Genomic DNA, 25,738 nt, shown 5'->3' with positions numbered 1-25,738 from the left:
TGGGAAATCCAGGATTTAACAAATTCCTGTTGATTTCTAAACAACCTTAACTACTTGCCCAACATATTGGAGGCTGTTCCCCACTCTCCCTCCATCCAGCCAAAAGAGGACGGAATTGTGGTGGGAGCCCAGCTTGACATCAACTTCAGGTTGCTTCCCACCCCATATGCATCAGAACCCAGCACAACTGAGCTAGGAACATTCTGTCCACATTAATTTCATGAAATTTTATTTGTACATACTTCTGAAAACACTGCCAATCCAGTTAGCTGTCACTGTAAAAATCCAATGGCTGTTGTGATGATGTGTCATCCTAAAAATCTAACATTGTATAAGCCTACCTAGTACCAGCTTGCTCTTCGCAGTTGAGTTTCCTCCGGGTGCTCTGGTTTCTTCCCACAGTCCAAAGATGCGCAGGCTAGGTGGATTGGCCATGCTAAATTGCCCGTAGTGTTCAGGAATGTGTAGATTAGGTGAGTTATATGGGGATGGGACTGGGTGGGATGGTCTGAGAGTTGGGGTGGACTTCTTGGGCTGAAGGGCTTGTTTCCACACTGTAGGGATTCTATAATTCTATGATCTAACATGACACTGCTTCAATCTAGGATGGCCAGTAAAGGATCAGCAGTAACACACTCACCAGATTGTCAGCAGATTGTAACTGAAACCCCACTTCAGGATTTGAGGACACAGTTTTCAGTTGACAGCCTAATGCAGTCCTGAGGGAGATGCTGGTAAAATGAGATGTTATCTTGGGGGTCCATCCTCTAAGTTCTAGGGCAGCACCATGGTTCAGTGGTTAGTGCTGCTGCCTCACATGCCAGACACCCTGGTTTGATACCACCCTCAGGTGATTTTCTATGTGGAGTTTGCACGTACTCCTTGTGTTTGTGTCAGTTTCATCTAGGTGCTCCAGTTTCCTCACAGAGTCAAAAGATGTGCAGGTTAGATGGATTGGCCATACTAAATTGCCCATTGTGTCCAGGGATTTGCTGGCTAGGTGGATTAGGGAATGCAGGGCTACAAGGATAGGGTAGGGCCAGGGTCTGAGTGGGATGCTTTTCTGAGCATTGGTGTGGACTCAAGTGGCCTGCTGCCGCACTGCAGGGATTCTATAATAGGATGTTAAAAATCCCAAGATAGTATTGCACGGAGTACTCAACATCAGGTCATGGATGTTTAACAGCATTTGTCTTGCACTTGATGGGATCTCTACCATACACCTCTACGTTGACAATGTCTACACTGATGTGAAAAGTAGCACCTTGGTTGTGAAGTGTTTTGCAGTGTTGCCTGTACGTTGCACTTGGGGTTGAACCTGTTGTGCGAGATGTCTCTGAGCGGTGCACATTCTCCGTCTTCCACAGCATGTGTCTTTGGTACAGCTCATCTCTGGCTCTGCATAACAACTGTTGGCACCGCATTCAGGCATTCCCAGCCGCAAGGCGAACCGACGTGGCTTTCCTACTCCCAGGACATGCGAAAAAAGCCAAGGCAATGACTTATTGAAGGATGTCGTCAGGGCACTTAACCGTTCCATGTGGTTGGGATTTGTCTGAAAATAACAGGTAGGAGGAAAGTGAAAGACACAGCCTCAATGTGATACTAGAACTTTGTTGTATCCGTGTGTGAAACAGTATTTCATGCAAACACCTGGAGATACATTAACAACTGCTTATTTCATTTTGAGTCAAAACATGGTGCTAAATAGCGCTAAAACAATAATTTAGCTAAACTTCAAATGAACCAATGAATGCAGCCGAAAACAAACTACAACTCACATGTTTCATTACGAGCAGACCTTAGATTCCACTGCCAATAAGTTATTTTAGTTTGAAAGAAAAATGGATATAATTCCGGCAAACAAAGTAAAGTTCCGTCTGGTCTCTGGAGATAATGGGAATTGCAGATGCTGGAGAATCCAAGATAACAAAGTGTGAAGCTGGATGAACACAGCAGGCCAAGCAGCATCTCAGGAGCACAAAAGCTGACGTTTCGGGCCTAGACCCTTCATCAGAGAGGGGGATGGGGAGAGGGTTCTGAAATAAATAGGGAGGCGGGCTGAAGATGGATAGAGGCACAAAAGCTGACATTTCGGGTCTAGACCCTTCAGAGAGAGGGATTCCCCCTCTCTCCCTCTATTTATTTCAGAACCCTCTCCCCATCCCCCTCTCTGATGAAGGGTCTAGGCACGAAACGTCAGCTTTTATGCTCCTGAGATGCTGCTTGGCCTGCTGTGTTCATCCAGCTTCACACTTATCTTCCGTCTGGTCTCTGCCCAGCAATCATGAATACATGACGACGAGCGTCAGTCCAATCTCAGTATTCACTTTAAAAGATCAACATTGAATTCAAGCACCTTGTTATTAGGTCAAGACAAACAAAAATAACACAAACAAAACAACCATATAACCAAAGTATAAAAGGATATGATGTCCTTCAGAGCTTGGAATCTCAGAAATATCGTAACAAAAACAAATTGTTTTTTGCCCGATTTATTAATCTCCCAGAATCATATACCTGTTTATAGCACCAGCCTGTGTTGATTCTATTTGCCTCTGTAAAGCCTTGCATACAACGGCTGGGCACTGAAACATTGCATTCAAGAGATTCTCACTTCTCTTTTTAAGGTGGCCAGTATAAACTATAACAGTCCGACAATGACTGTCCACAAATTTCACCACGAACTCCATAAAAATGTTAAATTAACAAGAATTTAATGTGATACAGAATTAGTACCCAACAAGAAGAAATACAGAAATTGCTGAAAAAAAAAATCATCTCAGCAGGTCTGGCAGCATCCATGGAGAGAAAGCAGAGTTAATGCTTGGGGTCCAGCGACCTTTCTTGAAGACTGAGTTACGAGGAAAGAGTTGGTGTATTTGCTGAAGCTGGGGTGGGGGTTGGGAATGGGATAAACGCCAGGAGGAGTTGAAGCCCAGAAAGAGAGAGAAAAACAGAGAGCAACATCTAAACAAAGAAATGAGTAAAAGGTCAGTCTATGATGACAAGGTGTAGAGCTGGATGAACACAGCAGGCCAAGCAACATTGTAGGAGCAGGAAGGCTGACGTTTCGGGCCTAGACCCTTCTTCAGAAATGGGGGACAGGGAGGAGGTTCTGAAATAAATAGGGAGGGGAGGTAGATAGAAGATGGATGGAGGAGAAGTGCAGTGGGAGAGAGACCCACTGAGGTTTTTCCCTAGAGGGAGGAGGGTAACGTCTTCAGGGAAGACATCCTCAGAGGCTTCGCAGTGGGGTTAAAATTGTTTCAGAGATAGTCTGTCATTTGCTTCTTATGCTTCTGGATGTGAGAGTTTGCTCACTGAGCTGGAAGGTTAGTTTTCAGATGTTTCGTCACCATTCTAGGTAACATCAGTGAGCCTCCAAAGAAGTGCTGGTGTTATGTCCCACTTTATTTATCTGTTTAGGTTTCCTTGGGTTGGTTATGTCATTTCCTGCATTGGTGATGTCATTTCCTGTTTTTTTCCCCCCTCAGTGGATGGTAGATTGAGTCCAAATCAATGTGTTTGTTGATGGAGTTCCGGTTGGAATGCCATGCTTCTAGGAATTCTCGTGCGTGTCTCTGTTAGGCTTGTCCTAGGATGGATGTGTTGTCCCAATCAAAGTGGTGTCCTTCCTCATCTGTATGTAAGGATACTAGCGATAGTGGGTCATGTCGTTTTGTGGCTAGTTGATGTTCACGTATCCTAGTGGCTAGCTTTCTGCCTGTTTATCCAGTGTGGTGTTTGTCACAGTTCTTGCAAGGTATTTTGTGGATGATGTTCGTTTTGCTTGTTGTCTGTATAGGGTCTTTTAAGTTCATTAGCTGCTGTTTTAGTGTGTTGGTGGGTTTGTGGGCTACCCTGATGCCAAGAGGTCCGAGTAGTCTGGCAGTCATTTTGGAAATGTCTTTGATGTAGGGGAGAGTGGTTATGGTTTCTGAGCCTGTTTTGTCTGTTTGTTTGGGTTCATTGCTGAGAAATCGGCGGACTGTGTTCATTGGGTACCCATTCTTTTTGAATACGCTGTATAGGTGATTTTCCTCTGCTCTTCATAGTTCCTCTGTGCTGCAGTGTGTGGTGGCTTGTTGGAATAATGTTTGATTGCAGCTTCATTTGTGGGTGTTGGGATGGTTGCTCCTGTAGTTCAGTATTTGGTCCGTATGTGTTGTTTTCCTGTAGACGCTGGTTTGAAGTTCCCCATTGGCTGTTTGCTCTACTGTGACATCTAGGAATGGCAGTTTGTTGTTGTTTTCCTCCTCTTTTGTGAATGTTATGCCAGTAAGGGTATTATTGATGGTCTTGAAGGTTTCCTCGAATTTGTTTTGTTTAGTGATGACAAAGGTGTCATCCACATAGCAGACCCAAAGTTTGGGTTGGATGATTGGCAGAGCTGTTTGTTCGAGTGTCTGCATTACTGCCTCTGCTAAGAACCCTGATATCGGAGATCCCATGGGTGTACCGTTGGTTTGTCTGTAGGTTTGGTTATTGAAAGTGAAGTCTACCATCCTCTGAGGAAAAAAAGAACAGGAAATGACATCACCAATGCAGGAAATGGCATCACCCACCCAAGGAAACCTAAACAGATAAATAGAAAGCGGGACATAACACCAGCACTTCGTCGGAGGCTCACTGATGATGTTACCTAGAATGGTGACGAAACGTCTAAAAACTAACCTTCCAGCTCAGCAAGCAAACTCACATCCAGAAACTCAACCTGAGCTACAAATCTTCTCAAAAGCTGCTTTTGCTGTTTAGGAGTTCCATTTTGTAGATTCACCATGTTGGCACCTCACTTTTAGATATGCCTATTGCTACTCCTGTCATGCCATTCTGCACTTTTCTTTGAACCAGGATTCATTCTTGGCCTTTTGGTAGAGTGTGGAACATGCTGGGCCATGAATTGCAGACTCTGTTACAGTACAACCTGGCTGCCACCCTTTTCAAAGATTTACATTCTTTTGATCCTGCATCCCCATTAAAATTGTACTATTTAGTTCATATTGTCTGTAAATATTCCCTCTATCAAAATGCATCATTTCATACTTCTCTATATAAAACCTGATCAACAGCAAGGCCTGATCTTTCACCAATCTAGCGGTGTCCTTCCACAGTCTTTCCATGACATTTTAATGATCTTTGCACTTAGACCCCCAAGTTGCAGGAGTGGCATGGCGACTCAGTAGTTAGCACTGTTTCACAGCACTAGGATCCTGGCTTCGATTACAGCCTTGGGTGAACTGTCTAAATGGATTTTGCTTGTTCTTCCCTTGTCTGCGTGGCTTTCTGCTGGGTGCTGTGGTTTCGTCCCATAGTCCAAAGACATGTAGGTTAGGTGGACTGGCCATGCTAAATTGACCACAGTGCCCAGTGACATGCAAGCTGGGTGGATTAACCATAGGAAATGAAGGGAGGTAGGATGCTCTTCGGAAAGTCAGTGCAGACTCAATGGGCTAAAATGGCCTCTTTCTGCACTGTAGGGATTCTGCTCTATGATCTTATTGTTTACTACATTTTTGAGTTTGGTATCATTTGCAAATGTTCTTGTCATGTCCCATGTACCCATATCGAAGTCATTTGTTTCAGGAACAGCAGTGTGACACTAATAAGTGGCATTGTAGAAATGTAATTGAAATAATAAAATTACAAAGGGATGTTAATAACTCAAGTGACTGGACAAAGCTATGACAAATGGATTTCAGTGTGAGCAAATTTGAAGTCATCCACTTTGGAAGTAATAAGAGATAGAAAAGAATGTTTTCTATATGGTTAAGTGCTACAAACAATAAAAAGGTCCAAAACAGCATGGGGACCATATGTATAGATTATTAAAATGTCATGGACAGGTGCAAAATATAATATAAACATCTAATGGCATATTGGTCTTTATATCTGAGGGTTTGTCCTTCAGCTGTACAAAGCCCTGAGTGCATTTCATCTGGAATATTATGAGCCACTTTGGGCTTCCCATGTAATGAAGGATATACTGGCCTAAGATAGAAGGCAGCACAGATTTACCAGAATTATACATTGACTGCAAGAATTGAATGACAAGAGGAGATTACATATATCAGGGTTTTCCACTGAAATTTAGAAGGTCAAAAGGATAATTTTTAATCTAATGTTATATATTGTTATACTATCTGTAAAGATTTGGGAACTAATTAGTCAGAAACGAATTCTAAGTGTTAGTATACCCGGACCACATTTACAGCTCATGGGAGAGTCAGGTTATACGCACAAGGAGATAGTCTAAGGTAGTCTGCTAACTAGGCAGTATAATAAATTGGATTTTAAAAAAAACCTTTCTGACTCCTTCCCAGGCCTATAGTGTGATCATTTCTACACCAAGGAGCCAAAAGATAACCAGAAGTCATAACACAAATTTTTCAAGATATTAAGAGGAAGTTGTATGGAAAATAGAGAGAAGCTTTTTCTTAGACTGATAGAGTGTTTATACTTCAAAGGAAGGCTGTTTGCTCCTTTTTATCTGTCTTAGGACAGCTGTTTACAAGAATAGCTCTGCCCTTTATCCACTGCCCTACAAATTTTCAGACTATTAAATTTCCTTTTGAAAGGTACAATTGAACCTATCTCCAGGATGCCCCCAGGCAGTGCATTCCAGAATGTAACCACACACCATGTAAGATTTTTTTATTTCAATGTTTCTTTTGCCACCCACCTTAAATTGGCATAATAACTCTCATCCCTTCTGTCAATGGGAACTAATTTTCCATAAATTAATGCTGTCCAGACCATTCATAGTTTTAAAAACTGTATAAAACCTCCACTCAACCTCTTGAAGGAGGACAACCCTAGGCAAGTTTATGCCGTTAGGGCATAGATGAATTAGGATGTCATTGAATGACTGAATATGCCCAAGGGGGCTAAATAGCATTCTCGTTAATATTCTTCTATGTACAGTTACATTTCATGTTAAAATTTCTGCTTGGCATCCGGTTTTGTTTTAATTAGGACAAGGTAACAAAATTTTAAAACATAGATCATTCTGTTGGTGTATCGCTGGTAACTGACCTGCTGACTACTGACTTAAATATATGGCGCAAAACCCAATTTATTAAAATGAATCATCTGATGCAAGAGAAGTCTAACCTTCATTCTGAGCCTCTGAAATATCTTCAGAATATAAATGTGGTTTAAACGCTTTTTTAAAGCAAGGGAGTATTTAAATGAGAGTAAACATTTTGTTCTTCATTGTTTCCCTATTGAACCAGTAGTTTACATTTTAATTATTAGTAGGAGCAATTTTTTCACCATGGAAAGAAATAAAGGCATGTATGTAACTGAGGTGAAAAAATGCCTTGCTTTATATTTATAATATTTAGTTGCTTCTGCTTTTATTTGCTTCAAATCAAACCACAGAGTGAGAAATAGTTCCATCCTATTACCTAGCTACTACCAATGCATTTTTTGAATTTTTTTAAAAACTTACTGAAGCTTTTGTTTTGCGCATCATAAATGTTTTTTAATGTATACTTATATACTCCATGGGATACCTTCATTTGCTTGATGTGGTGTCTGGTGCAGTGGTACAGAATTTGAAGTGCAAGTGGCAGTAAGTGCTTGGACAAGAGATGAGACTTGATTGAAACTCAAAAACATACAAGAAAAGAAAAAGTTTCCAGGTTCAATAATGAGGTACTATTGGAAGCAGAAGGCAGGTGGGCATAACATTTTTGTACCAAGGGGAAGAGACAATCTCATGCCATAGGAAGAGCACAGTGGACAGAGTTAGTGGTGTAGGAGATAATGGAAACTGCAGATGCTGGAGAATCCAAGATAACAAAGTGTGTGGCTGGATGAACACATGCCAAGCAGCATCTTAGGAGCACAAAAGCTGACATTTTGGGCCTAGACCCTTCATGAGGAAAAGGTAGTAGTGTAACTGTGTCTCTGCTGTTTATTTTATTTAACTTATGACCTATATGTATTTTTTTCAATCAAATAAACTGGCCATATGTTCCCGGATTTTGAAAATCAAATTTTCAACTAAAATGACAAGTAATACGATGATTCTTTTCTCAGTATAGGGGGGGTTTGGGGGCGTTCCCTCATTTATGAATGTTTGACTTATGAATGCTCATTCTTATGAACACAGTCCCATATAGGGATGTAATTTTGAATGCCTGACATACGAACATTTCATTACTTAAGAACAGCTACTTTCTTCCTGTACTTCATTCAAATCAATATGCAAACAGACTCAGAATAGAACCCATTCTCAAACCAGTGGCAGATAGAGTTTAAGTTGGATAAATATGAGAAATTACATTTTGGTTAAACAAACAAGGGCACGACTTAAAATCTACCTTTAAATGTAGGGCCTTCAGTAGTATAAGGACAGCGTGGATAGGCTGGGACTTTTTTCACTGGAGTGTAGGAGGTTGACGTGTGACCTTATAGAAGTTTTTAAAATTATGAGGGGTAAAAATAAGATGAATGGCAGGTGCATTTTCCTTAGGGTGGGGGATTTCAACACTAGGGGGCATATTTTTAAGGAGACATGAGAAAGGTTCAAAAAGGACACGGGGATAATGTTTTTACATTGAAAGTGGTTCGTGCGTGGAATGAACTTTCAGAGGAAGTGGTAGGTGCAGGTACAGTTAACATTTAAGATATTTGAATATGTACATAAATAAGAAAGGTTTGGATGGATATGGACCTAGTGCAGGTAGGTGGGACTATTTTAGTTTGGGATTAGTGTAGGGATGAGCTGGTTGGACTGAAGGGTCTGTTCCATTCAGTATGATTCTTTGACTCTATGACTGTATGATTGTCCAAATATCATATCAGGTCAATGAACACTGTACATGTCAGCAATTATCATTTACTGCAACAGCTACTACTGAGTACCTTACACAGCTGACTAGATCACATCATGTAACTATTTTCTGCTCTCCTTGAGAAGCTAAGCTACAGCAGGTAAGGTTGACGGATGCCCAGTCGACACTATTCCCAACCCAGTATCTCCTTCCCAGTTGTCAAGTATAAGCATAGACAGTGAATTTCATTAAGCTATTTAACCAAGTGGGCAGACTCAGCCACAACCCATGCTATCCAAGCACATACATTTTGTGATTGGCAACACTGCTCATTGGATAGTGGTCTGAATTGGCAAACTGGGATGATTTCTCAACTTTCTATTCTACAAGTGATACTTCCATTGTTACATGCCTTTCACTGCCACAGCTAAAGTAAGCTAACCCAGCGCACAGTAAGTACCAGATCGAGGGTTTTCTTGGTCTATTCGATTCAGTTCCATACCAAGCAGCGTATTTATCATACAAGCTATAAAAGGAGTTTCAGCTTCATGATTTTGAATTGTTTAATTGTTTCATCAGCAACAAATCACATGTTAAAAATGTAAGCAACGATATATCTGTAATGAATACATCATGAATGGATGAGGATTGCATCTACCCTTTTATTCTTAGCTTTATCTCTCTAAAGAAATTTTTGAGGTTGATGTCAAGTCATCCCTTAGGATCCAGTGTGAACAAATGAAATTACAAACTTTGTAATTTATAATGTTAGAAATGAAACCTGAAAATGACTCCAGGATGATATGTTGCCTCACTGGTGCTAGGGTCAAGGATGTTTCAGAGTAGCTACAGGACATAGTGGAGGGGGAGGATGAACAGCCAGTAGTTGTGGTACAAATTGGTATCAATGACATATGCAAGAAAAGGCAGCCATGAAAGCGAAATGCAGAGAGTTAAGAAGTAAGTTTAAAACTATCACTTTGAAGGTAGTGATCTCAGGATTACTGCCAGTGCCATGTGCCAGTTAGAGTAGAAATAGCAAGATATATCAGTTGAATACAATCGCTGGAAAGATGATTTCAGGGGAGAGTTTCAGCTTCCTGGGATGTAGGCTCCAGGCCTTGGGGGAGGTGGGACCAGTACACACTGGACAGGCTATACCTGGGCAAAATCGAAACTGATGTCCTAGGGCAAGTATTTGCCAGTATGCTTGGGCTGGTTTTAAACTAGAATGGCAGTGGGGTAGGAACCTAAGCAGGATGACAAGGGAAAGAGAAATAAAGACAGTTATAATAGAAAGAACAGTGAAATGCAAGAACAGTAGATAGGGTAATCAAGGCCACAGTGCAAAGAAAGTTAGGATGATTAAAAATGGCAAAAGGCAAGCCTAAAAGCTTTGCATCTTAATGCATGAAGCACTCAAAATAAGATAGAGAAACTGAGGGCACAAATTGAGGTAAATGGATATGATCTTATTGCCAATACAGGAACATTCAGAGATACTTGACTTTTCAGAAAGGGAGGGGGAATGGAAAAGGTTGGGGGTAGCAGTGTTAATAAGAGATGAGATGAGGATAGTTGAGAGAGATTGGATGATGTGGAGGTCATTTGGGTGGAGGCTACAGCATAAAGAAGACGTTAGTAAGAGTTGTGTACAGACTCCCAAATAACAGCCACATCTGTAGGAAATCAACAAATAATAGGAGCATGTAAAAAGAAAAGAACAATAATTAGGATGACTTTAATCATCATATTGATCGGTCAATCAAGTTGGAAAGGGTAGCTATAACAGCAAATTCACAGAGTGCATTGGAGGCAGTTGCCTGCAGCAAAATGTCATGGAGTCAAGAGCCAAAAGAGGAATGCAGATCTGGTGGTATGTAATGAGGTAGGGTTAATAAATAACGTCTAAGTGCAAGATTCCCTAGGAGTTAATGATCATAATACAACATAATTTGCTACTCAGTTTGAGAGTGAGAAACTTAGGTCAGAAACAACTGTATTTAACTTAAGTAAAGGGAATGACAATGAAATGAGGAAAGAATTAAACTAAGATAACAGGGTGTAGAGCTGGATGAACACAGCAGGCCAAGCAGCATCAGAGGAGCAGGAAAGCTATCGTTTTGGGCTTAGACCCTTCTTCAGAAATGGGGGATGGGAAGGGGATTCTGAAATAAATAGGGAGAGAGGGGGAGGCGGATTGAAGATGGATAAAGGAGAAGATAGGTGGAGAGCAGACAGACAGGTCAAAGAGGCGGGGTTAGAGCCAGTGAAGGTGAATGTAGGTGGGGCATTAGGGAGGGGATAGACCAGCCCAGGGAAGATGGACAGGTCAAGGGAGCGGGATGAGGCTAGTAGGTAGGAGATGGAGGTGGGGCTTGAGGTGGGAGGAGGTGATAGGTGGGAGGAATTACAGGTTAGGGAGGCAAGGACAAGCTGGGCTGGTTTTGGAATGCAGTTGGGGGAGGAGAGATTTTGAAACTTGTGAAGTCCGATCCCCCTCTCCCTATTTATTTCAAAATCCCCTCCCCCCCCCCATTTCTGAAGAAGGGTCTAGGCCGGAAACGTCAGCTTTCCTGCTCCTCTGATGCTGCTTGGCCTGCTGTGTTCATCCAGCTGTACACCTTGTTATCTCAGGTTATCCAGCATCTGCAGTTCTGACTATCTCTGATAGAATTAAAATAAGGTGGTCTGGGCAAATGAGTTAGCAGGAAGGACAAGAAGCAAGCAGTGACAAGCTTTTAAAGCAGATAATCCATGACTCTCAGCAACAAATACATCCCACTAAGAGAGGGATAAACAAACCATGGCAAACCAAGAAGGTTAGGGAGAGTAGTATGTTGAAAGAAAAAGCATACAAAGGAGACAAATGTCAGTGAAAGCCCAGAAGACTGGGATAAATTCAGAATCCAGAAAAAGGAAACAGAAAACAGAATAGAGAGAGACAAAATAAACTACAAAGATAAACTAAGAAATATAAAAACTGACAATAAGTGCTGCTTCAATAGGGAAGAGAGGTCAAAGTGCATGTAAGCTACATAGATGAAGAATCTGGGAAGATAGTTATGGAAAACAAGGAAATAGCAGAGGAGTTATACAGGTTTTTTAAAAATCAGTCTTTCTAGAAGATACTAAAACATCCTATTAATACTAAAGAATACAGGGGAGGAATTAAGTATCATTACCATCACTAGAGAAGGAGTATTAGACAGACTAAAGAGGGCAAAGGCAAGTAAGCTCCCTGGTCCCGATAACTTGCATCCTAAGATTCTAAAAGAGGTAGCTACAAGGATAGTGGATACAGTGGTTGTAGTTTTCCAAAGATCCTTAGATTCTGGCAAACTATTGGAGGATTGGAAAACTGCCAATGAGACAGTCTTATTCAAAAAAGGGAGGGAAGGAAAAAGTAGGTAACTATAGACCAATTATTTATTGTTGGGAAAACATTGGAATGTATATTAAGGAAGTAGTAGCAGCACATTTGGAAAATCATAACCTAATCAAGCAGAGCCAGCATGGCTTCATGAAAGGGAAATCATATCTGAGTAATTTACTAGAGTTTTTTGAGGAAGTCTCAACCAGAGCAGATAGAGGGAACCAATAGTTGTATTTGGACTTCCAGAAGGTATTCAGTATGGCACCTCACAAAAAGATGAAAACATAAGAGCTCACAATATTTGAGGTAGTATGTTGGTGTGGATAGAGAATTGGCTAATGCATTGGAAACAGTGAATAGGGATAAGGGGCTCTTTTTCAGGTTGGTGACCTGTAACCACAACAGTTTACAATATATATAATAATGACTTGGAGGAAGGAAGCAATTGTACTACGACCAAATTTGTAGTCAACAGAAACGTAGGAAGAAAAACAAATTGCAAGAGGCAACACAGTCTACAGAGAGATATTGATAGGCTAAATAAGGGCAAAATGTTGGCAGATGGAATATAACTTGGGAAAATATGAAATTGTTCAATTTGGAAGGGAGAACAAAAGAACAGAATATTATTTAAATGAAGAAAATCTGCAGAAATTTGTAACACAAAGGGACTTGGGGATACTTGTGTGCACGAGACACAGAAAACTAGCACACGGGTGCAGTACAGGTGTCAGGAAGGGTAATGATGTGTTGGCCCCTATCTCAAGCGGATTAGGGTGTAAATATTGGGAAGTGTTATACAAGATACTGTGCTAGGGAGACTCCCTAACTGGAGTATTGAGCGCAGTTTTGGTCTCCTTATTTGAGGCAAGATATTATTTCATTGGGGGCGATTCAGAGAACGTTGACTAGGATGATCCCCGGTATGGAGGGATTGTCTTATGAATAAAGGCTAAAGAGATTGGGACTCTACTCACTGAAGTTTAGAAGATTGACTGCTTATCTCCTCATTGAAACATTGTGGATTCTTAAGGGGCTTGGCAGGGTAAACGCTGAGATGTTTCTCCTCATAGGAGAGTCTGGAACCAGAGGACATAGTCTCAGAATAAAAGGGCACAAAGTTAAGACTGAGATAGGAAAGGATTTCTTCTCTCAGAGGGTTGAGTCTTTGGAACTCCTTGCCACAGACAGCTGTGGGGCAAATTCCTCATGTATATTTAAGGCTGGGAGAGATTCTTGATCAGTAGGGGAACCAAGGATTATGGGGAAAAATGCAGGAAAAAGGATGTGAAGAACATTGGATCAGCCATGATCCTACTGAATTGCAAATGTGAGAAAATCCAAGTTACTGTCAGTGATGTTATGCTTCAAAGGGTGAATAGTTCAAAGCTCCCAGGCTGCAATCAATCAGAAATCACTGAATAGCTGAGAACTTGCCCAATTGTGAATTTTATCTTACTGTAAAAGTAAGCCCCTTGCTAAACTTTCATCTTGTTGAATTGAGTATAGCATAATCATCTATTCATTGTTTAAATGAATGTTTTAGAGGTAATTATTATTCTAGGTAAGATTAAAAGGGTAGTTTAATTAGAGTGCATGACTTCAGAAATTGCCAGAACACCTCAAAATATGGCAGTTTCAAAGGGTTCTATATGTACTTATGACATCTAACTTAACCCTGAAAAAATTGAATGACCCTGCCTTTATTGCTGTCTGTGGAAGAGAATTGCAATGCTATATGATCCACTGAGAGAAGAAATTTTTTCTCATTTCAGTCTTAAATGGAGGCCTCTTATGTTTTTTTTAAAAGAAAAAGTGCCTCCCAGTTCTAGATTCCCTACATAGGGAAATATCCTCTTAGCTTCTACATTGTCAAATCGCCTCAGATCTTACATGTTTGAATAAGATCACCACAGATTCTTGAAAACTCGCATGAATATGGACATTGCCCACTCAACCTTTCCACATAAAGCAACCCTTTCATTCCATTGAACTTCCTTTCAAATATCTTGAATGCAAGTAAGACGACCAAAACTTCAGAGTACTTTTTGTAAATGATTTGGATCTAGGAGTGGAAGGATGGATTAGTAAATTCGCGGACAATATGAAGGTGGGTTGAATTGTGGATAGTGCAGAGAGCTGTTCTAGGTTACAAAAGGGACATTGATAGGTTGCAGAGCTGGACTGAGAAATGGCAGATGGAGTTTAACCCTGAAAAGTGTGAGGTGATTCATTTTGGAAGGACAAACTTGAAAGCAGAATGCAGGGCTAACGGGAAGATTCTTGGCAGTCTGGAGGAACAGAGGGATCTTGGCTCATGTTCACAGTTCCCTGAAAGTTGCCACCTGGGTGGATAGAGTTATTAAGGCGGCGTATGGTGTGTTAGCTTTCAATAATAGAGGGATTGAGTTCAAGAGCCATGAAGTTGTGCTCTAGCTATACAAAAGCCTGATTCGACCACATCTGGAGTATTGTGTCCAGTTCTGGTCACCTCATTACAGGAAAGATGTGCAAGCATTGGAAAAGGTGGAGAGGAGATTTACCAGGATGTTGCCTTGAATGGGGCTTGGCAGGGGGGGGGGGTTGCGGCAGTGGGATGGTTGAGGTGGGGGGGGGGGGGGAAGATCTTAAAAGGAAAAGCTGAAAAAGCTAGGGCTTTTCTCTTTAAAATGACAAAGGATGAGAGGTAACTTGATAGAGGTATACAAAATAATCAGAGGTATAGTTAGAGTGGACAGCCGGAGACCTTTTCCTATGGTGGAGGTAGCTATTATGAGGGGATATAGTTTTAAAAAGTCAGTGGAGGTCGATATAGGGGAGACGTCAGAGGTAGGTTCTTTACTCAGAGTGGTAGGGGCGTGGAATGCATTGCCGGAGAGGGTAGTGGAGTCGGCCTCATTAGGGGCATTTAAGCGGCTATTAGATAGGCATATGGATGATAGTATAAAGTTGGTGTGGAGGTTAGATAGACCTTAGGTTTAGGGTAAAAGTTTGGCACAATATCATGGGCCAAAGGGTCTGTACTGTTCTATGTTCTACGTACTTTGTGTGGCTTCACCAGTGCCCTGCTCAGTTTCGGCAAAACTTCCATGTCTATATACTCCACTCTCTGCCATAAAGGTCAATCAATTTGCCTTTATAATTATTTTCTGTATTTGCATGCCAGCTGCTTGTCATTCTTGTACAGTGACCCCAGATACCTCCAGCAGGCAGAATTCTGCCTGCTGTTTCCAAATAAGTAATATTCTGCGATTATTCTCAAGGAAGATCAGAAGTTGTGGTTCACAACAGCACCAACAACATAGATAGAAAGAGGAATGAGATCCTAAAAGCAGAATTGAGCGAGTTAGAGTCACCGACATGTACAGCACATAAATAAACTCTTCGGTCCAACTCATCTGTGCCAACCCGATATCCTAAATTAATCTAGTCCCTTTTGCTGGCATTTGGCCCATATTCCTCTAAACCCCTCCTATTCATGTACCCATCCAGAAGACTTTTAAATGTTGTAATTGTACCAGCCTTCATCACCTCCAGCTGCTCATTCCATATACACAATCTGCAAGAAAAAGTTACCCCTTAAGTCCCTTTTAAATCTTTCTCTTCTCACCTCAATCCTTTGCCCTCTAATTTTGGACTCCTGTGCCCTGGGAAAAAGACACTGGCTATTCAGTGTATCCATGCCTCATGATTTTATATATCTCTATAAAGGTTCCCCCTCAGCCTCTGACTGTCCAACAAAATTTATCCAACCTATTCAGCCGTATTCCCTAAAGCTTAAATCCTTCAATCCTGGCAACATCCTTGTAAATCTTTCTAGTTTCACAACATCTTTCCTATAGCAGGCTAAAATTGAATGTAGTATTCCAAAAATAGCCTAACCAACAGCCTGTACAGTTATATAGTCCAACTCGTATACTCAATGCAGTGACCAATAGAGGCAAGTGTACTCAAGTGCCTTCTTCACTACCCTGAATATCTGCAAATCCACTTTCAAGGAACTATGAACCTACACCACTAGGTCTCTGTTCAGGAATACTTCCCAAGACCTTGCCATTAAAGTATGCAAGTCTTGTCCGGATTTGCCTTACCAAAATGCAACACCCCACATAGGAAGGAAATTAAAATGTCGGACCTCAAGAGCAGTGATCTGAGGAGTGTTCGCAGTGCCACATGCTGGTGAGTAAAACAACAGGAGAATTCATCAATTGAGCATGTGGCTGGAGAACTAGTGTGGGGTAAGGGCATCAAATTTCTGAGGTATTAGGACAACTTCTGTGGCACGTTGGACCTATACAAGCTGGACAGGTTACAAATTAACAGATTCGGGACTGATATCTTCTCAGGTCAATTTCGAGTGCTGTTGAAGTTGCTTTAACTATTTTGACAGGTGGATGGGAACTTGACTGTTAACCCAAATTGGAAGGGCATTAAGATGGTAAAAAGTAGAAGAAAAGCTTCTGTGGAGACTGGAATATAGGAGAAACAAAGGTGAGCATTGAGTATTCCATGAATGCAGATTAAACAGACAAGTTAAAGGCACTTAGATAACAAGGTGTAGAGCTGGATTAACACAGCAGGCCAGGCAGCATCAGAGGAGCAGGAAAGCTGACATTTTGAGTCTGGACCTTTCTGAAGGAGGCAGTTCCTACTATCTCACAGTTAAAGGCATTCTGCCTGAATGCATGTAGCATTTGCAACAAGGTAAGTGATCTAACGGCACAAAAAGAGGTAAATGATTAAGATACAACTGGTGTTACAAAAAGACGGCTCCATGGTGACCAGGATGAAGAACTGAATATTCAAGGATATAGACAGACCAGAAGGAAACAGAGGTGAATTTGCACAGATAATAAGGGATGAAATCAGTACCTCAGTAACAAAGGATATGACATTGGAAGAGCAATGTCTAGGATCTGTTTGGGTGGAGCTAAGGAACAACAAAGAGGCAGGAGACATTGATTAGATTTATTTATAGGCCACCAAATAGTATCGTGGTATAAAAATCATGAGATGAGGGAATCAAGTAGCATGAGCGACACAATTATTATGGATGTCTCCAATATGGATATACATTGAGTAAGCCAATTAACAGTAAAGCTGTGGACTGTGGGTTCCTGGACTGTATTAGGGATGGTTTTCTAGAGCAGCATGTTGTAAAGCTGACTATAGGACAGCTATAATATTTTGTATCTAGTATTATCTGATTTCAAAAAAAGGGCTAATTAATAATCTGAGAAGTCTGGAGTTCTGAAGAGGGTTTTTTCAGACTTGAAACATTAACTCTGTTTCTCTCTCCATAGACGCAGCCAGGTCTGTTGAGTTTCTCTAGCATTTCATGTTGTTATTTCAGGTTTTCAACATCCACAGTATTTTTCTTCCAATTAATAATTTTGCAATATCTTGTAACAGAACATTTAAAGATGAATGACTTGATAGATTTGCACGTTATGTTTGAATGGGAGGTATTTTAATCTGAAGCAAGGGTATGAAATTTGAATAAAGAAAATTCTGAAAACATTGAGTCACAAATTGGTTATACTAGGTTGGAAAAGTACATTAAAGGCATGACTGTATCGGCAATGGACAGTCTTTAAAGAACTATTACAGGCTTACATTCCTTCAAGGTGCAGAAAATCAAAACAGATCATTCTATCATGGCTGACTATGGAAGTTAAATTGTGCAATATTAAAAGGAAAGGCTTATAAAATAGCCAGAAATATTAATAAATCTGAGGATGGAAGTTTTCAGGACACACTAAAGATGGACCAAGAAACTGACAAAGGAAAGGAAGAAAAGAATAAAAATACACAATCTCACAAAAATATAGAAATGGACTGTAATAGCTTTGACAAGTACATTAAAAGGAAACATTTGGCTAAGACAATTGGCAATCCATTAAAAGCTGAAACAGGAGAAATTATAATGGAGACCAGATAAATGGCAGAGGAGCTAAATGATTATTTTGGGCAGAATCTTATATGGATCTGAGCAATGTAGGCTATGGCAAGACGTAACTTAGAATCAGATGTAAAGTCCAGCAATGCCTATCCCAATGTTAACATCATCTTGCTTGCATGGCAAGGTTCTTGCTAGGCAGTAGCAAGATGCCAGTATGCAGGGATTACTGCTTGTTAAATGCCATAACTCACCATATAAACACTGAGCCTACCATCTTAAACTCTCCAAACAAGCTCGACATTGGGAAACATGGACAAAGAAACCAGAGTGGGTACCTGCTGAATTCAGCTCACCATTTGCTCCTAATGACATCCACATTTCCTCCAATCAAATCATATCCCAGGGCACGATCAACAGGTACCAGGCACCTGCACCCCTTCTCCATAGACTTTGGTATCCATATCTGCCAATCCATCACAAGCATCCTGGCACTCCTACTGTTCACTGGCAATGTATGTTAGAAACACAGACTTACATTGCTCTTGCAGGTGCAATGTGCATCGAAAAGCTGTAGTGAGTACCCTTTGTGCACAGGGACAGACAGCCAGCTCAGAGATAGACCAGGCTACATCTGATTAATTCTTAGCACTGGCTCAATTACCACCCACCAGCTGGATCACAACATGCCTGCTTTGTCCTACCATACTAATTAGTGCAGTCACAGAAACAGGCAGTTTCCTTGCTGCTAAGCAGTCATCAGACAAGGTGAGGAGCACATTCTGCTTCTGCTCCACATGCTAGTGCACAGTGCATGTGCAGCAAGATGGCAGCCATGGCACAAAGACTTCGGGGAGTAATCCACCCTGAAGTCCATGGAACTATCGTCGGTTGGGAGGTCTCGACCCAGTAAAAGTCAAGGGCAGCTGCTTACGCCAGTTCAGGGATTGGCCACAATCAGGTGTCCAGTTCTATTTTTCTCAGTCAGGGGGGTCCACAAAATCTGCAGTCCAGGGAGGACTGTCATTGTCTGTGGAGTGGCAGTCTTGGGAAGGGCTACAGCTTCCAGCTGTCAGGCACCAATCAAGGTTGTGGGCAGTGTGCCCAAGGCTGCCTGCTCATGTCATGCAAGAGGCTGGGCCCTGGTGCAGCCATTGCTGCAGGACTGAGCCCCAGCAGATTGGACTTCAGGACCAGAGGCTGCAGGCTTTGAGCTGGGGCACAGCACAGAAAAGGGGCAGCAAGGGGGAAAATATAGTAAAGCATGGTTAAAGGGGGTTAATATTGGGGGCATGAGCATCCACAATCAGGAGCACCCTGGTTTTGGGGTGAGGGAGTAAGTGACCACACTTGACATTGCCACCTCATACACCAGTATGTGGATGGGAAGATTAGGCAGGTGTAGGTACATGTAGACAATTTGGTTGAGGATTTAGGTAAGTGTGAAACCTATGCCTTTAAAGGGAAGAAAATGTGGATGTTTTGGGGGGCACCCTGGTTTATTTCTACATGGCACGGTGGCTCAGTGGTTAGTGTTGCTGCCTCATGGCGTCAGGGACCCAGGTTCAATTCCATCTTCAGATGATTGCCTGTGTAGAGTTTGCACAGTCTCCCCAAGTCTGCATGGGTTTTCTCCTACAGTTCAAAGATGTGCAGATTAGATGGATTGGCTACTAAATTTCACCATAGAGTCCAGAGATGTGCAGGCTTGGTGGGTTAACCATGGGAAACGTGGGGTTACAGGAATGGGATGGGTCTGGGTGGGAACTCTTTGGAAGATCAGTGTGGACCTGATGAGGTAAATGGCCTGCTTCCACACGTGTAGGGATTCAATAATTCAGGCCGAGGAGCACTCACTGTCACCTTCCATTGCACTGGAAATTGAAAGTACACAACAGAGAAGAAAATGGTTGTGACCACATTTGGAGTGGACAGAGACTGACAAAGATAGGAGAGTTGTTTCTCACTGTGCCAAAGTTTGATAAATATGATGAGAAAATTCACTCAACTTCACAGCAAAAAGTCAGTGCATCTCCAATTTTTTGCTGCCACATCTTTCAGGAGATGGGCGATCAGGTCCAGGCAATTTGACATCCTTCAGTCCCTGTTTTGTCTTCTGGTTACCGTAAGTACATTTTTCACTTAAAAGTACTGAAGCTTTAATTAAATGATTCCTTGCTTTCTCCATGAGGATGGTAGACTGAAGAAGTGTTACTTGGCACTTGACTGCAGTGCAACATTGAATGTAGTACCATGGCATCTCTATTCACAATTCAACTGGCTCCTAATTACAAATAATATAACATTCCTCTTTCTTTAGCTATATACTGCCTCTATCAATATTACAGTTCCAAACATTAACTTACTACAGAAAATTGGCAATCAACTTTTTTGAATAAATAAACCAAGCACTATTTATAGTTTGTTTTCTGAGTGAAAGATAATTAATGGTATCACTCAGGTGGTAGCATGTTGTCCTCCATCTTGTGGATTTGACATTTATTGTTGAGCATGCTGCACCAGTGATGCATCTATTGTTTTTTTTGGTGTTGTATGTATCTATGATCAGGCAAGCATGTATATTTAACGAGTGATGATTTTTTGAGACAGCACGTCATGCGACATTCTTGTATAAAAAGGTACTAGCACCATGCTGAATACCTGCTAGACAACTTTGTAATCTGTAGTCAATCGGTATGTAAAGTGATAGACATAAGATCATGTTGATGCACATATCAGAATTGTAATGTTTATAGTTGCTTTGTAAATAAATGTTCTGATACTTGTCCTAAATAAGAACCCTGTCTCAGTATTCATGCTACAAGATGTAACATAACAGAAAACACACAATTTGCAGTATTGGAAGAATACTTTATAAGACTGTTCAGTAGCTAATGCTTCAAATACTCTCTGGTCTACTCTAAAAGAGCATCACTGTGCCCGTTAAGTCTGAACAGACAACTCATCATTGAGGCAGTTACCTCACTCATTCAAGGATTGAAGTCTACAAGCATGCAACACAATCAGAATTGAACCACTTGAACATATTTTGCAGCTCAGTAACCTCCACAGGAGAAAGAAAGTCTGCGAGTGTACTGTATTGCAAAGGGGTGCAATCCATCCATACCTTAGTTAAAAAGCTTCAATGCAATAAACTCACTAGTTTAACAAATTAAAATAAGTGAATACAAGCATAGTACAGTATTGAGGTTGTAAATGTTAAATCCATTGCTTCAATCCTCAGGTTCATGAGTAGGTCTGTGATCGGAGACCCAATAGGAGAAATTCAACAGTACTTTAGTAACAGTGCAACCTGACTCTGTTGTGGTAGAGGTTCACAGCTGGAGCACAAACAGAACCCTAACTTTTTTTAAAATTTTAAAGATAACTGTAAGACTTAGTATTCCAGATGCAATTTGATTGATCAAACTATTCGATGTTAACCAAAACATACTTTATTAAACGTATAGTTAAAATATAGACAAAATAAATACAAAAGAAAAAGGATTGGCTTAACTGTAACTATTGAAATGCTCAACAAAAACAATAGATATTAACTACTACAAATTAACTCTTCCAATATAATAACATCCCATAAACACAACTTTAGATGAAGCAAATTCAGTAAAGCAGATGTTCGCACATGCAATTCTAACAGCAGGAAGAGAGCTGCAGTTTTTAGCTACAACAGAGAGGAAGAAGTGCTTCCACATCCAGCTTCAAGACCCCTGCAACTGCTACTGAAGGCTAAAGCTAAAAACAAACTGATTCTGTGGGAGACAGCAGGAACTGCAGATGCTGGTGAATCGGAGATAACAAGGTGTAGAGCTGAATGAACATGCTGCTTGGCCTGCTGTGTACATCCAGCTCTACACCTTGTTATCTCTGATTCTGTGGGAGCTTGATTCCACCCATTAAGGTTGTCTCTACTGTTCCAACTTATAAAAAAAAAATCCCTAAGGTCTCATAAGCTGTTTACTTGGCTTTGGAGCAGACTGCTCTATTCCTCTGTCTCAATCTTCCTAAAAAAGGGATGACATAAATCTCCTTAAAGCCATAGTTTCATCACTCCCTTTGAAATCAATTAGGTTGCAATCTACAGCCACTTGCAGTGACTGATTTGCAGAATATGAAAATATGTAGCAGACCAGTTTTACATTACACCTAGTTGCAACAGCAGCTCCTGTCCAAGCTCAGTGAGATGAGAAGAAACAGTAACCTAGGTTGCAAATAAAATAAGACTGGACTGGAAAAAAAAAATCAGGTTGGTAGTGGTTCCCAAACGAAGGAATTCATGGAATGTCCATGAGATCATTTTTTTGGAGCAACTTGTGTTCACCGAGGAACAGGAAATTCTGGATTTGGTGATGTGTATTGAGGTAAACTTGATTAGGGAGCTTAGGATGAAGAAACCCTCAGGGTGCCAGTGACTGTAATAAGATAGATTTCACCCTGCAGTTTGACAGGAAGGAACTTGAATCAGATGTAACGGTTTTACAATTGAGCGAAGGTAAGTACCAAGACATGAGAGAGAAGCTGGCCAGAGTTAATTGGGAGGAGAGGCTAGCAGGGAAGACAGTGAGCAGCAATAGCAGGAGTTTCTGGGGATAATTCAAGAGGCAGAGTAGAAATTCATTCCAAGGAAGAAGAAACGTACTGAAGGAGAATGAGGCAAACGTGGCTGACAAAAGTAGTCAAGGATAGCATAAAAGCAAAAGAAAAAGCATACAGTGTGGTGAAGATTGGGAAACCTTTAAAAACCAGCAGAGGACAACTAAAAAAGCAGTAAGGAGGAGAAAATGGAATAGGAAGTAAACTAACTAGTAATATAAAGGAACACAAATTGTTTTCATGTATATGAAAGTTAAGACAGAGGTAACAGTGGACATTGGACAGCTGGAAAATGAGGCTGGAGAAGTAGTAATGGGGAAGAAAGAAGTAGCAAAGGTTCAGAATAGGTACTTTGCATCAGTCTTCATGGTGGAAGACATCAGCAGCATAACAGAAACTGAAGAGAGTCAGGGAGTAGAGGTGAGTGTATTGACCATCACTGAGGAGCTGGAAAACAAAGTTCTGAAGGTGGATAAATCACCCAGACCAGATGGACTACACCCCAAGATTCTGATGGAGATAGCTGAGGAGAATGTGGAGGCATTGCAAGTGATCTTTCAGGAATCGCTAAAGTCAGGGAGGGTCCCAGAGGACTGGAAAATGGCTAATGTAACACCCCTGTTTAACAAGGAAAGGAAGCAAAAGATAAGAAATAAGAAGCCAATTAACCTGATCTCAGTTATTATGGATGAGATTGCAGTGTACTTGGAAGTGCATGGTAAAACAGGGCTGAATAAGCATGGCTTTGTCAAAGGAGTTATGCCTGACAAACCGGTTGTTAAAATTGTTTGAGGAGGTAGAGAGCAAGTTAGACAAAAGAGAACCAATGGACGTGATCTATTTGGATTTCGACAAGGTCTTTGATAAAATGCCGCACAAGAGGTTGCTAAATAAGATAGAATAGAATAGCAATTCATTGTCACATATATTTATGAAAATACAGAGAAATATGTATAAGTTGCTACAATTTTAATTTACAAATTATAAAAAGAAATCATAGATCATAGAACCCTACACTGTGGAAACAGGCCCTTCAGCCCAAAAAGTCTACACTGACCCTTGGAGCATCCCACCTAGATCCATCCCCCTATATCACACGTAATCCACACATCCCTGAACACCATGGGCACTGTAGCACGGCCAATCCACCTAACCTGCACATCTTTGGAATGTGGGAGGAAGCCGGAGGACCTGGGGGAAACCAGAGGATCTATAGGAAGCCCATGCAAACACAGGGAGAACGTGCAAACTCCAAGCAGACAGACAGTCACATGAGGGTGGAATCGAACCCAGATCCCTGACACTGGGAAGCAGTAGTGCTAACCATTGAACAACATGCCACCCCAAATAACTGAGACAACGTTAGGACAAAGTTTATCTTTGTTCCCTCCCTGGCCCTTGGGTTTCTGGAGTGGCTACAGGGTGTCATCGCCAAAGCCACAGTAAGGATTTCCAGACTCGACCCACCATGCTGCCACCACCATGGTTGACACTACATTGCCATCACAGCGAGGAAGGAGAGACTGGACCCACAAAATTGTCAACAGTGAAGCGTCCATCACTTCAGTCACCACCTCCTTGCTGCTTTTGTTATGAGGAACCAACTAAAGCCACCATGCCACCACCACTTCAGCCACCACTGAAACCACTGTACCAACACCAGGATGAATGGATCAGACCCACTGACTTTTGATAAAACCAAGCCCACTATGGCCACAAGGAATGGACATTCAGATCCACCACACTGTCGCTGTTGCAGCAGGACCTTGCCTGCTTCTTTCACCACATCCACAGAGAAGAAAAGGCAAACTTTGATACAAATGAGAAATGAACAAACAAAACAAACAAAAATAAAGACTAAAGAAGAATGCAGCCAGACAGGTGAGCGGGAGTGTGAGCGTACAGAGAGCCTGAACAATTCCTATTCTGCCGCCACCGCCATCTTGGGCAGGTAAGAGCCCATAGTGTTGGGGTAAGGAATGGCATGCTTGGAGGATTGGCTGACTGGCAGAAGGCAGAGAATGTGGATAAAAGGATCTTTTTCAGAGTGGCAACCGGTGAGTAGTGGCGTTCCATAGGTGTCAATGTTAGGATCACAACTATGCACCTTACACATTAATGATTTAATAAAGGAACTGAGGGTATTGTTGCTAAGTTTGCCGATGACACAAGATTAGGTGGAGGGACAGGCAAGTGTTGAAAAGGTGGCGGGGGGCTGCACAAGGACTTGAACAGGCTAGGAGAGTGGGCAAAAATTCACAGATGGAATACAAAATGGGAAAGTGTGAGATTATGCACTTTGTAAGAAAGAATAGAGGTGTAGACTATTTCTAATTTGAAAAGACTTCAGAATTTTGAAGCTCAAAAAGGGACTCGGGAGACCTAGTTCATGCAGGTTCAAATACAAGTTAGTGTTTAATTTCAAGAGGGCTAGAATACAAGAGCAGAGATGTACTGCTGTGGCTGCAAAAGGCTCAGGTCAGACCAGATTTGGAATATTATAAGCGGCTTTGGGCCTCATATCTGAGGAAAGCTGCATTGGCGTTGGAGGGGTCCAGAGGAGGTTTACAAGAGTGATCCCAGGGATGAAGGGCTTGTCATATGAGGAATAGTTGACAACTCTGGGTCTGTACTCAATGGAGTTTAGAAGGATTGGGGATATCTGATTAAAATTTATAGAATGCTGACAGGTCTGGATAAAGTGAACGTGGAGAAGACCTTGCTCCTGCAAAAGAGTACACAAACTTTCCCTTGTGTGACAGACAAAAAGCGAGGAGTGGACTCAAACTTGGATTAAACAAACCCTTCTTATTTAACTCTTTAGGTACTAACAGTCAATATAAAACAAACATTCATCACAACATTTACTTCTTATTTCATCTAAGAACTTTTTTGTTTGAGGTAGGAGTAAATTACTGCAGATGCTGGAATGTGTACTGAAAACAACAAATGCTGGAGATCACAGTGGGTCAGGCAGCATCCATGGAGAGAGAGCGAGCTAACATTTCAAATCTAGCTGACTCTTCATCAGAGTTGAAGTGGCTTGCGGAGTGGACTTGATGAGCCGAA

General features: G+C 41.4%; 1 protein-coding gene across 1 annotated transcript in view; it reads right to left on the bottom strand.

Moving 5' to 3' along the window:
- Nucleotides 1-1,270: 1,270 nt before the first annotated feature.
- fam161a (FAM161 centrosomal protein A) overlaps nt 1,271-25,738 on the bottom strand; it is a 123,740-nt gene continuing 99,272 nt past the window's right edge. Inside the window, exon 8 of the transcript XR_007248135.2 lies at nt 1,271-1,555. The gene's annotated coding sequence lies outside the window, so the exon portion shown is untranslated. The remainder of the gene's footprint in view (nt 1,556-25,738) is intronic.

The sequence above is a fragment of the Stegostoma tigrinum genome, chromosome 9 (assembly GCF_030684315.1).
Source record: "Stegostoma tigrinum isolate sSteTig4 chromosome 9, sSteTig4.hap1, whole genome shotgun sequence".
Classification (NCBI taxonomy): Eukaryota; Metazoa; Chordata; class Chondrichthyes; order Orectolobiformes; family Stegostomatidae; genus Stegostoma; species Stegostoma tigrinum.
Note: the sequence above shows the minus strand (reverse complement) of the source record. Positions and strands in the feature narration are given on the sequence as shown.